The sequence below is a fragment of the Engystomops pustulosus genome, chromosome 3 (assembly GCF_040894005.1).
Source record: "Engystomops pustulosus chromosome 3, aEngPut4.maternal, whole genome shotgun sequence".
In the NCBI taxonomy this organism is placed as follows: Eukaryota; Metazoa; Chordata; class Amphibia; order Anura; family Leptodactylidae; genus Engystomops; species Engystomops pustulosus.
Genome location: NC_092413.1, coordinates 21,242,374 through 21,256,729, shown reverse-complemented (window position 1 = coordinate 21,256,729; position 14,356 = coordinate 21,242,374). Strand labels below are relative to the sequence as shown.

The window sequence follows — 14,356 nt, the reverse complement described above, 5'->3', positions numbered from 1 at the left end:
CTCACCGCCATATCCCAAACTTATAAGAACGCTACTACACTTGATCTTATACAAAAGGTTCTTAGAAGTGCTGTTTGGGGAGTAGCCTAGAGACAGGGGCTTGGATTGGCGAAAGCTCGCCTGGCAGCGGAGCGCCAGCTCCATGCGCATCATGCGCTTCTTGCGCATCTGTTTACATTCCCCTCACCGCCATATCCCAAACTTATAAGAACGCTACTACACTTGATCTTATACAAAAGGTTCTTAGAAGTGCTGTTTGGGGAGTAGCCTAGAGACAGGGGCTTGGATTGGCGAAAGCTCGCCTGGCAGCGGAGCGCCAGCTCCATGCGCATCATGCGCTTCTTGCGCATCTGTTTACATTCCCTTCACCCGCCATATCCCAAACTTATAAGAACGCTACTACACTTAACTTGGTGCAGGCTGGGACCGAGTCTGACCCTGGGGCTGGTCATATACTGCCGACGCAGAGGATTGCGGGGCCTACCTCGGTCCAGGTCTAAAAAAGGCCTACTATACCTCTTCCTCCTCCCACCCCTCCTCCACCTCCTCCTCCTCCTCCGAATTACCATCCGTGGGCATGGCGCCATCAGTCGGTAGCTCTAGGCACAGCAGCAGTGCCGTCGCTAAGCGACAGCAGGCGGTGCTCAAACTGCTGAGCCTAGGCGATAAAAGGCACACCGCCCAAGAGCTATTACAGGGCATTCCACATCAAACTTGTTAACTTTGTCGCCACCCTGCTGTGTAATCCACAAAATATACTGGCAAACTTTTATCATTTACCGATATTATTTCAGCGCTTCTTGCGCATCTGTTTACATTCCCCTCACCCGCCATATCCCAAACTTATAAGAACGCTACTACACTTGATCTTATACAAAAGGTTCTTAGAAGTGCTGTTTGGGGAGTAGCCTAGAGACAGGGGCTTGGATTGGCGAAAGCTTGCCTGGCAGCGGAGCGCCAGCTCCATGCCAAGGTCCAACTAACATAGTTTTAACTGCAGCACCTTTAATCTACTACTAGTTCACTGCCTCCATACATGGTCCCCTTATCAAACGAGCTGTGTCAGGCAGAATTTTGGATTGTTTTCATGGCTTCCATGTTAACTTTGTCGCCACCCTGCTGTGTAATCCACAAAATATACTGGCAAACTTTTATCATGTACCGATATTATTTGAGCGCTTCTTGCTCACCTCCTTTGGTTCCTCTCTGCCACCCATTGGTTTGAAGCCTGAGTCCATTTAGGGTATGTTGCCATGACACTCTCTAGCCTGCCGCTGCTGCCGCTGCCGCTGCCTCTGCATGCCATCCCCTATAGTGTCAGGGTCAATTATTGGATGTTTTAGATGCTATCTAGCTTCATTCTGTCACTCTGTCATGGCCATGCTGTTGCCCATAATTTTGGCATAATGGTGCGATTAAGCAGCCTCAGAGGCATTCATGCATGCTGCCCCTGCTGTTTCCTGTCCATTTCCGTGGTGTTTCCATCCTTTTCTGAGGTTCCCAGGTGTTTGGCCAAGCTTCCCTGTGCAGAGCCTTGGTCCCCTTGAAAAATGCTCGAGTCTCCCATTGACTTCAATGGGGCTCGTTACTCGAAACGAGCACTCGAGCATCGGGAAAAGTTCGTCTCGAATAACGAGTACCCGAGCATTTTAGTGCTCGCTCATCTCTACTGGTTTCCTTTTACATGAAACTTAACTTCTGTTTTTAAGAGTACACAATTTCCTGTGTTGTTTGCTGGTCCGTGGAGGCCACTCATTGTAAAAATCGGGTCCTTTGACCTCCTGGAACTTCCAGTTCGACACAAGTTCTGAAACTAGAACTACTGAAGTGAAGGTGGAACCAGGTGCTGCCTCAGGGTAAGTATGTATTCTTTTTTCTCTTACCCTGGCACCCTGGGGGCTTTGCTCATGCTATCCATAGTTGGGCATGGTTTTGCATTCCCACTCCTTACCGGAAATCTAACACATGGATGCAGTACTTCTAAACCAACCACAGTGACATGCTGTGATATTTCTCCTGAAAAAGGGTCTGTTCTTCTTTTTGCTTCTTATATCTTAGTTTTTTTGGAAACCATCTTTTGCAATTATGCAAATGAGCCTCAGGGGCTCCTTGCTACATAACAGAAGCTCCTGGTTTGTAGCCAGGAGCCCCCTTATTATCACACAATATCACACAAGCCCATTCTGGCTCCATCATCTGCTAATTATTCATGCCTCCATTCAGATGTCTGGCTGGGGATGGAAGAGGCCGGCAGAAACACTGAATGGAGGTGTGAATAATTAGCAGATGATGGAGCCAGAAAGGGCCTGTGTGGCATTGTGTGATAATAAGGGGGCTCCTGGCTACAAACCATGGGCTTCTGTAATGTAGTCAGGCTCATATGCATAATTTTTAAAGTTGGTTTTCTCAAAAACTAAGCTATTAAAAACAAAAAGAAGAACATGCCCTGTTTCAAAAGGCACAGGCCAGCAGGTAAGTGTGCTTGGTTTAGAAGCACCACACTCATGTGGTAGATTTCATTTAAGGTCTGAATTTCTTCTCCTTAAGGTATGAATGGTGCATAATTTCAAAAAAGTACAATAATAATAAGAAATTCATCCCCTTTGCGCTGTATGAACATTTGCTGTTCACCACATTCTCAACTATTACAATGAGTTTATACGTATGACAGGAAATCTGTTATGCGAAAGATAATATCTATCTCTGCAATCACAACTTTATCACAAGTCTACTCAGTTCTTTTAACAAGAATCTAAGGCTTCTACATATTTATGTGCTGTTAACTTATTTTTCTCTGAGATTTCTTACCATACAGTGGAGGTAGATAACCTTCAAAGGGGCCTCAAATCTGCTGACTGGACGACCATGACTTTGACACAGTCACCAGCAAGATCAACAAGATCAACCCTTTAAGAAAGATTATTGTATTCTAAAGTTGAAAAGAAAGATCTGCTGATGTGTCAACGAAAGTTGTTCAGATCTACAATGATTTCCAGTTTGGTTCTAGTTCTCTGATGGATATTCTAACCTCTACGACCTTAACCAAAAATTCAGATTCACCTCCACTTCCTACCAAGCATACCGCCACAAGGAGTTTAGTGGCTGCGCATGGTATTGCAGCACCGCCCCAATCACCTGTAGAGCGCTGTGACTGTTTCAAGCAGCTGATCATTTGGGTTTTTCGGAAATCAGACCCCACCCACCCGATATCCTACAAATAGGTGATCAATTTTAGGAAGCTCAAATACCACTTTATACTGATGACATAACGACAATTGGGTCCACCAAACTTTTGGGTTCCATCACAACTGCTGTAATTAGACCCCTTTCTAGGTGCAATAGCCTACATGGGACTTTGTGTCAACATTCATCCAAATTTTTATTAGTTTTTTGATTCCGATAACCTAATTGATTAAGTATTTATGGGGTTAGACCAGACCTGGGTATTGTATGGCCCGCGAGCCACATCCGTTCATTTAACTATTGCTGACCGGCCCGCGTGAGGTCATTGAAATATTTGAGCTCCCCTGCCTGACCGCCTGCCCATGCACCCGAACGCCGATCTGTGAGCAATCACTAGTTCGGTGCCGGATGCCTGTGATACCAGCTGGCTGCTTGGCTGCCCAATGGCTTTAGAGTCCTCCTGGTTCCTGTTGCTCTGATGTGCTGTTTACTGTTTTAAAGAAGCGATAGTATATATACTGTGTACAGTGTATAGGTATTTTGTAGAACTGAATTAAGTATTCAGTAATTAAGTAAAACCATTCCAATTTCTCATGTGGCCCCATGGAAAAATGAATTGCCCAACCCTGGCTTAGAGACACCGTAAAACTCCTCAAAGGCTTGAGGGTCGCGGGTGCATCCTCTGCAAGCCTTCAATTTATTCTCCTACCAATATACCATAACTTTATGAGCTGAGAATATCTTACCTTACATAAAATTTAGACCCACATCATTTGACCGCACCAATGTTGGTTAGACGTTCTCATGTTTGGAAATTGTTTGAGGTTGGAGAAGACATTTCTACCACGTCAACATTTCACAACGCTTTTCTGCCATGGATGTTTTATTTTAACCTACATATGTGGCATTGTAGAATTCTGCTGACTATAGAAAATTGAAAAATTGAGCAATCTCATTGCAAATGGTTGTATTTATAGTAAAAAGCGGAGCAGTGACTCATCTTGTGTCGATTTCACAATGCATTGCATGTAAGCACAAGGAACGATGGCTTTAAAGTAAGCTATTTAAGACAGATTTGATTTGCCGCAGCAGCTGTACTGTAATGGGTGCACATGGATACAGGAGTCACACGGTCCACACATTCATCTCACATCCTGCTCTCCTTGTAGGATCTTTACTACAAGTTCCCAATCAAAATACTGTCTAGAGAACCCTCTCCTTGGTTGATAAAGTCAGATTAACTATTCCTCATACCCTTCCCAAAACCATGACTGCTGGGAAGCTCAAGTGTGATCTTAGAAAGGAGAGGACATTTAACATTCATATGCGTCTGCCGATGGGTCCTGTTGAAATTAGGGCATCTGGGCAGTACTTATGAATATGGCACCTTTCTTTACCCAACTCATCTGTTGGGGGAGAGCAGGGCCTGCAAGGCCCCATACTGTTAAAATGGAAGGCTGCTCTGGTTGAAGTTGGCACAATGGGGCACATTTAATTACCTGGTCCCTGAGTGATCCCCGAGGTGGATTGTCCGCCGTAATGCCAATCTGTCGCGATTCATGAAGATTGTGCGCCTGATTTTCTGTACGTGTCCCTGATCAGGTCCACTGGAGTTCACCTTCTCCCGGTGTATGTAAGTGAATTGGATGCGACACAAATTGATTTGTTTAATCCCGCGCGTTGTCCAAATCCATCGGATCGTCCGTCGGCCCGCCCCCCGATTTGTGTTGCGTGAAAGCCGGCACAATTGCGACACAATCCGATCACGTGTAACGCAATCCCCAGCACGATCCCTGAAAACGCCGGAAAACCCACCGGAAATGAGAGACCAATCTTTCCTTTACTTAGTATTGTCTATTCAGGAAAATTGAGGAGGTCCTCAATATTCTTACAATCAAATGTTCTTCTTTGTAGCATTTGAAGAAGTCATGGAGATTGTCCAAATGACAAGATCTCTTCAAAAATGATTGGGTCATGGTGTCTAAATGATCTTCTAACAATAGACAACCAATAGAAGCAAATTGTAGAAAACCCCCATACATAAGGACCGGAAAACCAATTTAAGGCCAAGCTTATATTACGGACATATCTGAGCCCTGTTCTGCCTCCTTTAAATTCAATATTTTTTATAATTTTGAAAGATAAATTGAATCCTGACATTTACTCTTAGATGGCTTGTAGTTGTCTTATGATCTTTTTGTGAACAGATAGAGTCTTGTTTACTGAAGGATCCAATGAAACACATTAAAATATACTCAATTGTAGGGTTTTTCTGGAAACCAACAAAGTGACTATTGTGCCGGTATCTGATACAGTTTATGACTGTAAGTCAATGGAAAGATCACAAGAAGTGCGTAAGCGTTTGAGAGTCATGAGAATCATTACATTAATTCCATATATTGTGGATGGAGATGGAGAGATGTTATATAAACATCATCCTCACCTCATATATCTCCGGATATTTGACTATTTGCATGGTCCTCCATGTGACTCCACCACTTCTTTATATACGGTACTAATATTGTCATGGTCACAAACAACCATTTCACCTTTAAGTTTTTTCATATTATTTTGTTTTATTGAGTTTTATGGTAGGATAATAAAAATCTTACAATATTAATAAACAGAGGTATGAATGCAAATACAAACTCTAGAATTCTAGAATTCTTATAGATTACTACCAAATAACCGCAATCAATGTGGGGAGGAGTTTACTTGATTACTGTAGAGCTGTAGAAAGAGAAAAAAAGGGAGGGGTTACTGTTTGTAGGTATTAAGAAGGTTAGACAAAAGGAAGAGATGGGGATCCCACTCCCCCCATCCCCGACCCCACTATCAGTCTGCCCTTACATCTCACCTGGATCCATCATACAGTCCCAGGTTATGTTGAGGTACCGTGGTGAAGTAAGAAAGGTAGACCAGTTGGAAACAAGTCTTCTGTAAGTGGGATGCTCTCTTGGGGGTCCGTGTTCAGCATATCTTCCATGTGATGCAGTTTGTTAACCCTTCTGAGCCACGTTTAAGTTGCTTATGGATAGCCTGGTTTTTATGTTCAATACTAGAAATTTGAGCCTTAAAATGAAGAAAATAGATATGAAATATTGTACATTTTTTTGCGTTAATTGATGGCCTAGAGCCAGACTCACGAGGGAACGTTTATCATACACTGATGCTAAGTGCACCAGGATATGATGTTGCCAATACTCACCGGCATATGCTGTCATTCATCAGATGTTAGGCCTACATATTGTAGGCCAAACCTAAAGGTTTAAGCAGCCCGGAGCCTCCTTTTAAATCTGAAGGGTATCGGGTTGGGGTGGGGACATCATCATACGTTGGCCCATTCAGCTCCACCTTATGATAAATGTGCCCTAATATGTGTAGTTATTTTGCCAAAAAATTAGTATGAGTATTGTCAATATGAAATGATGGCGACAGACGTGAATCAGGAAGTCACCTGATTCATCAGATAAGCCACCAGAGATGCAGCACCTTACTCATTTTTCTCTCTGAGAACATAGTTGGTGAAGGTTTATGACCTTTAGGCTGAAGCCACCAAATAGTAGAGGTACAAATTAGTTTTTCTGACAGAAAGGACACATTTCGTTGTAATTCATTAATGGTGAACATCTGTCTTAATATAAGATGAAGGTAAGGAGCATAGAATTCGGTTGGGCTCATATAATCTATTCCCAGAAGACCAATGGAGGTCTGGTAGAGATTTTGCATTGGGTTCTATCATCATCAGGTTAGCATGTGACGCAGGTAGTTGACTATAACATATATGGACCAATTTACTGTAATGTATCAGTTTTCTTTATGTCGATGGTATTTAGGAATCAAAGAGCCTCTTTCTTATCTAAAGACTGAACATCTTATCAATGCCAGACATTGTTTTGTAAGACTTTACTTAGAATGTACGTCATCAAAAATTATGTAACTTTAAAAAAAATATTCTAACTCTATACCTTCTAGTTCAGTTCTTCAGGACAGATCAGGGCCTGTGATCCTGAAGGCCTCTTCACATGAACCTCTGACTTACACTTTGGCCACCAGGGTGTTGATAATTTAGATTTTTCCGCATAATAAGATTTTTCTATTGCAGCCATTGTTGGATATGTCTGTTTTGAGCGCACAGAAGTAGTCTTATTTGCGGCGAGGTTACCCAACAGAGTGGCTCTTGTACTACTTTGACAAAGGTCATGTCTCTGTTTCCTGTCACCCACCCTCCTCCTTCTGCTCAGTTCTGCTAATACATGAGGGGGTTGAGGTTTCATGATTGAGAGCATGTCCTCAGTTAAATATAGAGGTCAAGGAGTTGTGTTGAGAATCATGGAGGTCATTTCGTGACCCAATGACCTTTCTGTGTTCACAATGGGACCACATTAAGGAAATGAGCATAGTAATGTGAACTGGGTTATGGAGAAAAGCACTATGAAAATAAGAATGGTCAACAAAGAAGCCTGATGGAAAGATAAATAATAGCCACCCTATATATGTCATAAATGGCAAGAACCTTGACTTTTGTATTACAGTTTTTGGAAGAACCCTTGTGTAGGCCTATGTAGAACATTGGACAACCTTTCCTGATCTTCTTCAGGACCAGCACCATGGTAGATATTAACTTGTTCTATGGTATAAGACCCTTTGTTTTTTCTCTCTTTCATTGGTTTTTCTGACTACAGATGCAGCTCAACAGGATCCAGTGGATCTTGCGAAAAGTATAATGTTGTATGAGAGACAACCAAAGTGCCCTTTATGGGATATATCAATTCCACTAGAATAAGAGATGCCAATATGGGTCATAGAGACTAGGAGAGGTTGCATTTTTGATCTCTCATTAATACTGTCCATTAAAGGGGTTTTCTCACCAAACAAGTTAGGCCCTTTTCACAGGTTGAGAGCCCCACAGATAACGAGAAATCGGGGAGCGTCGAGGTGTCCTGTTCCCAAGGAGCTTGGTTTGATCTTTCGTTCTAGTCTAATTTGTATGGGCAATTGAGTAATTACGATCACACATAGATTTTTTTTTCTTGGAAGGTGTTGAATTAGCCTTTCAGTATATATAAGAAAATATGCAAAAAATACATACAGGTAGTCCCCAGGTAACGTACTAGATAGGATCTTCAGGTTTGTTTTTAAAGGGGTTGTGCTTTCATAGCAAGTTAGGTCTTGTCCACGGGATAGGGCCTATCTTGCTGATCAGTGGGGCTCCAGGGAAGGACCCCCAAGGTTAATGTTGAACCTGAGATGACCAGAGCAGCCAGTCGTGCTTTTACCAACTGCTGCATTCATCTGTATGGCGTTGACGGAGATATCCAAGTCTATCCACTTGTCTATCCACTTGTCTATCCACTTGTCTATTTCAATCAGCTCCATAAAGACAAATGGAGCAGCTGGGCCATGAACAATAATTGTACAAGGGACCCCCGTTCTCATGATCTATGTGGGTCCCACACTGATAGGGCCTAACTTGCTATAACCCGGCAACCCCTTTAAGTTGAATTTGTATGCATTTCGAAACAGGTGTATTTTGGAAGTGTAACTTACAATAGGATTTGCATAATTTTGGCCTGTCATGGGAACAAGGATTAATAATAAAGCTTCAGTACAGGACAGCTCTTATAACTCTTAGAGTTTGTCATTGCAGCCAGTGGGCTAATGTACATTAATTCACCAGCAGCCAGAGAACTTCACCAGATGTTACAGTGGGCAGAGAGGTCCATTTGTAACTTGGGGTTGCCTGTATTGTGAAATTTAAAGACTCTTATTAAAACCAGATATTCTGTTGCATGTTCAATTCTTTGAGAAGACAACTCCTCTAGGAGATCCTCTCCTCTTTTCAATGGAATAGTGGTTAGTTGTCTCAAAGTGCTTTCGTTGTAATTTAAATGGGTTTTCCAATTTTTTGGGATATATTCTTTTTAGCATAGAAATTGAGTGTTTATTGCAACTTCCAGAAAATCCTGTGACAAGTTGTGGGTCACCTATGTATCTCCCGTACTTTTGGGCATCATGAGACATCACTTCCTCTGACCACGGGACCTCACTTACTTTCTTGTCCCCAGGTATGAGGAGGCCATTCATTGCCTTATGCAGGTCCCAAGACCCCCAGAGCTCGGAGACTGACCCAGTGCCCCAAACTGGTAAAAAGTGATGTATTCCATAGGGCCTAAAGGTAACATAACACAAATCCAATCCCTGCCAGAGAATGTCCAGGTCCTTGATGCACTTTTGGTGTCTTTTGACACAAAGGAAATGCCTGGATATATTATTTGGCCAAGTAGGAGTCTACCGACATTTCATAGCCACAAGGAAGTAGAAACAGCAGCTGGTGGGGATGGTTAATAGAGATTCCTGTTTTATTTTGTTGTATCCCTATTTTAAGTACTTATAAATTTATATTTAAATGTTGTGATTCACTTTTTGGTCTTACAATGACATTTATTCGAATTCGTTTGAACATTATTTGTAAGGCCGTCATGTGAATGAACTTTGCTTGCTCCCAGTGTTTGCATAGTCTGTCGCCTCGTCATTCTCTTGCAATACGTCTATCCTTCCAAAATCAGCAGAACACTTGTCATTCAGGACAAAGGACACCTTTCATCATAGACGCATGACTGCGGCAGCTCCTGTGCTTTGTAGGAGTCATCCTCATCTAGCTTATGTACATTAAAAATCAATATTTCATTCAAAAAAAGAATTTCCCCTTTCTGGGTTTCTTCATTTCCAGTGCAGCATTGCTTGGTTCTCTTACAAACCCCCAAAAATTGTTCATGTGAACTCTAACAGATGGACAGAATAGCCACTGGCCATATTATGTGTCAGCACAAACCAGCCAAAAACAATAGCCTACATTGTGGTCTCGGCCAACAAAAAATAACATCACTTGTGGTATGCAGGGTCTTATTGAAGGAGGAAATTTTCCGAAAAATGTTCTTAATTTTTTTATTTATATGATAATAGTAGTAATATAAGTATATCATATTATGTGCAGAGGACAAGTGATGCTATCAAGAAAAAAATTTACATACAAAAAGTTTACTACCTCTTAGGAATACATTTCCAATCAAATTCTTAAAGCAATTTCCAGATATGTAAACATAAGCTGAATAATATACTACGTAAGTAACAATTACCATACCAAGACTCCCTCCCGTGCTTTATTGGGCGCTCTCTGCCGCTTTTATAATAATTCTTTATTTTATAATAATTCTTTATTTATCTAGCACCTACAGATTCCGCAGCGCTGCACAGAACTTGCCAAATCGGTCCCTGTCCCCATGGGGCTCGCAATCTAATCAACCTACCAGTATGTTTTGGAGTGTGGGAGGAAACCGGAGGACCCGGAGGAAACCATTGCAAACAAATACACATATAAACTTGACAGTCTATATTCTAGCCACTGCACTATTGCGGACAAAATTTAGACACGTGATTGGCTGCAGCAATGACTAGAGAGGATACCACTCCTTCTTTTGATTATTCACAGATAGAGATTAGCGAATCATCCAAGATTTGAAGTGTTGCCAAAAGATTCATGCCAAATTGACGTTGCTTCAATTTTTCTGGTAATTGGTATATAACCTCCTTTAGTCGTCTAAAACGATAATTTTTCATTAAAAGGTCCAATAGTGTTCTGGTAATTTTTCATGATTTTTTTCATTTCTTTCCGCTCTCTCTCCCTCACTTAGGTCTAGGAAGTTAAAAGATTCTGGTTTGCTTTTATGCCTGAAAATTTGATGCTTTGATGCCTAAACTGAAGAATAGATTTGCTCATATATAATCATAGTGGAAATTTTTGGTTTTCTACACAGGTTCTGAGACTGGATGAGAATCTCGAAGCCACTGTAAAACGCTTCAAATGTGTTTCATCATAATCCACCTGATGTCCATGGATCCAACTTCTGAAACGCACTGCATTAAGTTATTATGGCAAAGGGGGGCAATGAAATTTAATTTCCCCTGCAGATGGTACTACATGGTATCCATTCAATAGAATTAAGATCCATGTGCAATGTAACTGGATCCACCAAGGTCCAACAGAGCTTAGAACTTAACTTGCTATATAATGTCGGCACATTCTAAAAGGGTATGTAGAAAGGAACGTTCATCGTAACGCAAGAACAAAAAGATACTCATCTTCCCAAATATCTACAATCAGGGAAAAGTTAGGGGTGAGTGATTAGACCCTATAACAGTGATGGCGAACCTTTTAGGGACAGAGTGCCCAAACTAAAACCCCAAAGCCCCCTCGTTTATTGCGAGGTGCCAACCAAAAATCAAGCAATAACTTATTGCTCCCTGTTCTTCAACAATGTTCAATCATATTGGCCTCCTGAGGACACCAACATAGTAGAAAAAAAGATTGAAAATCATCATCATAGCTCCTTTCCAGTGTCCCTCTGTACATAGAAAATCGTAGGGCCAGCAGGAGGTCCTCCAAAGATAATTTGGCCTTGTCTACACTTGCCTCTTCCTACAGTCTCATGTAGCCAATTACGTATCACTTTAAAATATCACTGAAAGCAGCATCTTTTAAGTTGTTTGGAACTGCAGGAAAATTCTTTGAGTTCTGTCTGGTGTGCTGGGGCGATGGCCCGGGTGCCCACAGAAAGATCTCGGAGTGCCGCCTCTGGCACCCGTGCCATAGGTTTGCCACCACTGCCCTATAAACTATTAAGGGTACATTAAACCTGCCATTATCGGAAAATGTTGACTAATTTTGAAGGAATTTCAGACCATCCGGTTGTAGATGGTTGTATCATCATTACAATTTTATAGTGCCTCAATATATTTTATTCTATAACCACCTCCCATGAAGCTCATTGATGTCCTACATATAGTTCAGTCTAAAATTCTTCTCCATTCCAAGGCAAAAGCATTAAAAAATAGTCGAAACCAGAAAATCTGGAAGTATTGTTAATGATTAGTCAATCTGAGTGTTGTCTTCTTCTGATGTGTACTTTTCTGTCTGGAGAATATTTCTCTTCATGCTATGTACACTGAGATCCTCTTAGACGGTGTAATCTATACAGCGGAGTACGGCGCTTTTGAGGAGACTGGAAAGTGAAGCCATTGAATGGCGTGACACAGCATTAAGTGACAATTAAGCCTCACATCAAAGGAACTTGCAGTCGTAGAGGTCAAATGACTGACATGGTGACACTGAATCGTACTGTATTTGTATTGCAACGGCCTTTGGCAAGTTCAGATCTTACCCTGGAAAATACCATGAAAAAGTATTTCATTGTATAGTTACTAAATGTGTATTTTTTTTGCCAAGTTCCAGACATTTTAGCATGGAGATTGAGTGTTTGTTGCAGCTTCTAGAAAATTCTGTGACAAGTTGTGGGTCATCAATGTATCTCCAGTACTTTTGGGCTCCATGAGACATCACTTCCTCTGACCATGGAACTTCACTTACTTTGTTGTCCCCAGCTCTGAGGAGGCCATCCATTGCCTTCTGCAGGTCTTGAGACCCCGTAGAACAGTGATGGCAAACCTTTTAGGCACAGAGTGTCCAAACTACAACCAAAACCCACATATTTTTCGCAAAGTGCCAATGCGTCAATTTAAGCAGTTACGTATTACTCCCTGCTATTTCACAGGTTTAAAGTATATAGGCACCTGAGGACACCAATACAGTAGAAAGAAGAAGACGTTTGGATTATCATTGTACTTGCCTTCTAGGGTTCTGGGCTCTCTGGGACTACAAGAGGCCTTGAGTCCTGTCTGTCGAACTCGGTGCTGGGGTGATGGCTCGGGTGCCAATAGAGAGGGCTCTGAGTGCCACTTCTGGCACCCGTGCCATAGGTTCGCCATCACTGCCCTAGAGCTTCAAGACTGGTCCGGTGCCCCAAACTGGAATTTTTTGGAGCGACGCAGGAACCGAGAGCCTGGTCTGCACACAAATAGCCACCAAATGTGTGTCTGTTACTTACCAACAGCTACCCCGAAGAAGTCATCTGTCATTTTAGGACAGACCTGATATGGAAGCTGAATAAGCAAAAGTGGAAACCATGCACAAAATTGAGGGTGCTAGGTATGTTGACTACACATGTTTATTATATGGGTGGGGTGGGGGGGTCACTTTAATAAAAGGCAATGAGGAAGCAATCTATAAAGAGAGCATTTCATATGTATTATTGTGGAACTGAAAACTTTTTAGATCATTCTGTATTTTTGGTATAGTTGAGTAGACAATGTTGCCATTTGGAAGAAACGATCCGTAATAACCTTATATCCTAATGTAATTGCTTCATGTTTTAACAGGAAATGTTTATCAATAAGGATTCCCATCACGCCCTTCTGTGCAGATGCTTAACAAGTTTATTGGGAAATGACATTTCCAAGAACACTGCGCTGTGTCCTGCCAATGGGAAACTTCTCCTGGACCAAGAAGTCATGTTTTGTCCTCTGAGAACACCATTGAGATTATTTATCGTGATGCTTTGGCTTATTAAGATATAAAATAGTTGTGAAATTTGGCGAAAGATTTTTAATATGTTGCAGAAAAAGACATGTTATTACCCCTATGAGAGAATGTCTATTTTTGGAGTGTTTTTTGTTCAACTGTAAGTTTAGGCACCAGATTTTGGTTTATTTTTGCATTGGAAAGAGGTATTGTGATCAACAATGTTCCTGTAGCACAATCAAAATACGGCTTCCCTTGGGCATGTGTAATATACAGCAGTAACAAGCTAGGGCAGATGACCCCAAAAGCAAGATGGTAGCTCTTGAAATTGCTTCTTCAGAAGCTCAATTTCCAAAGCAATTTTGTATGACTTAGTAGAATAAACCCAGTATCACAGATGTATAAGTTATACTTACATTTATCTCGGCACACCGCACTAGGGCACAGCGCCCCATGCGCACTCCCGTGCGTGCGCTGGATTCTGCAGTGCTGGAAAGCAGGTGACATCACCGAGCTCTCCGGCACACTCACGCCTGCACAACTTTGCACGGGGAAACAGGCCGTGCTAAGTTGCGCAGGCGCGAGTGTGCCTGACATAGTTTAGTTTTGGTACCAATGTGCCTATTGGAAGAGCTTAGAGAGGTGGACAGAGGTGGAGGAGTCATCATGGCCCATGTGTAGCACGTTACAATATCATCTGACACCTATCATAGCCAGCAGTAGTTTGTGTTAGCTCTTTGATGGAATCGGATGAGA

At 41.9% G+C, this 14,356-nt stretch overlaps 1 long non-coding RNA gene across 2 annotated transcripts in view; it reads left to right on the top strand.

Moving 5' to 3' along the window:
- The window catches only part of LOC140120421 (uncharacterized), a 75,840-nt gene extending 62,167 nt beyond the window's left edge, over positions 1-13,673 (top strand). For both annotated transcript variants that reach the window (XR_011853778.1, XR_011853777.1), the window contains exon 2: positions 13,459-13,673. This is a non-coding gene — a long non-coding RNA (uncharacterized lncRNA). The remainder of the gene's footprint in view (positions 1-13,458) is intronic.
- The last annotated feature ends 683 nt before the right edge of the window (positions 13,674-14,356 follow it).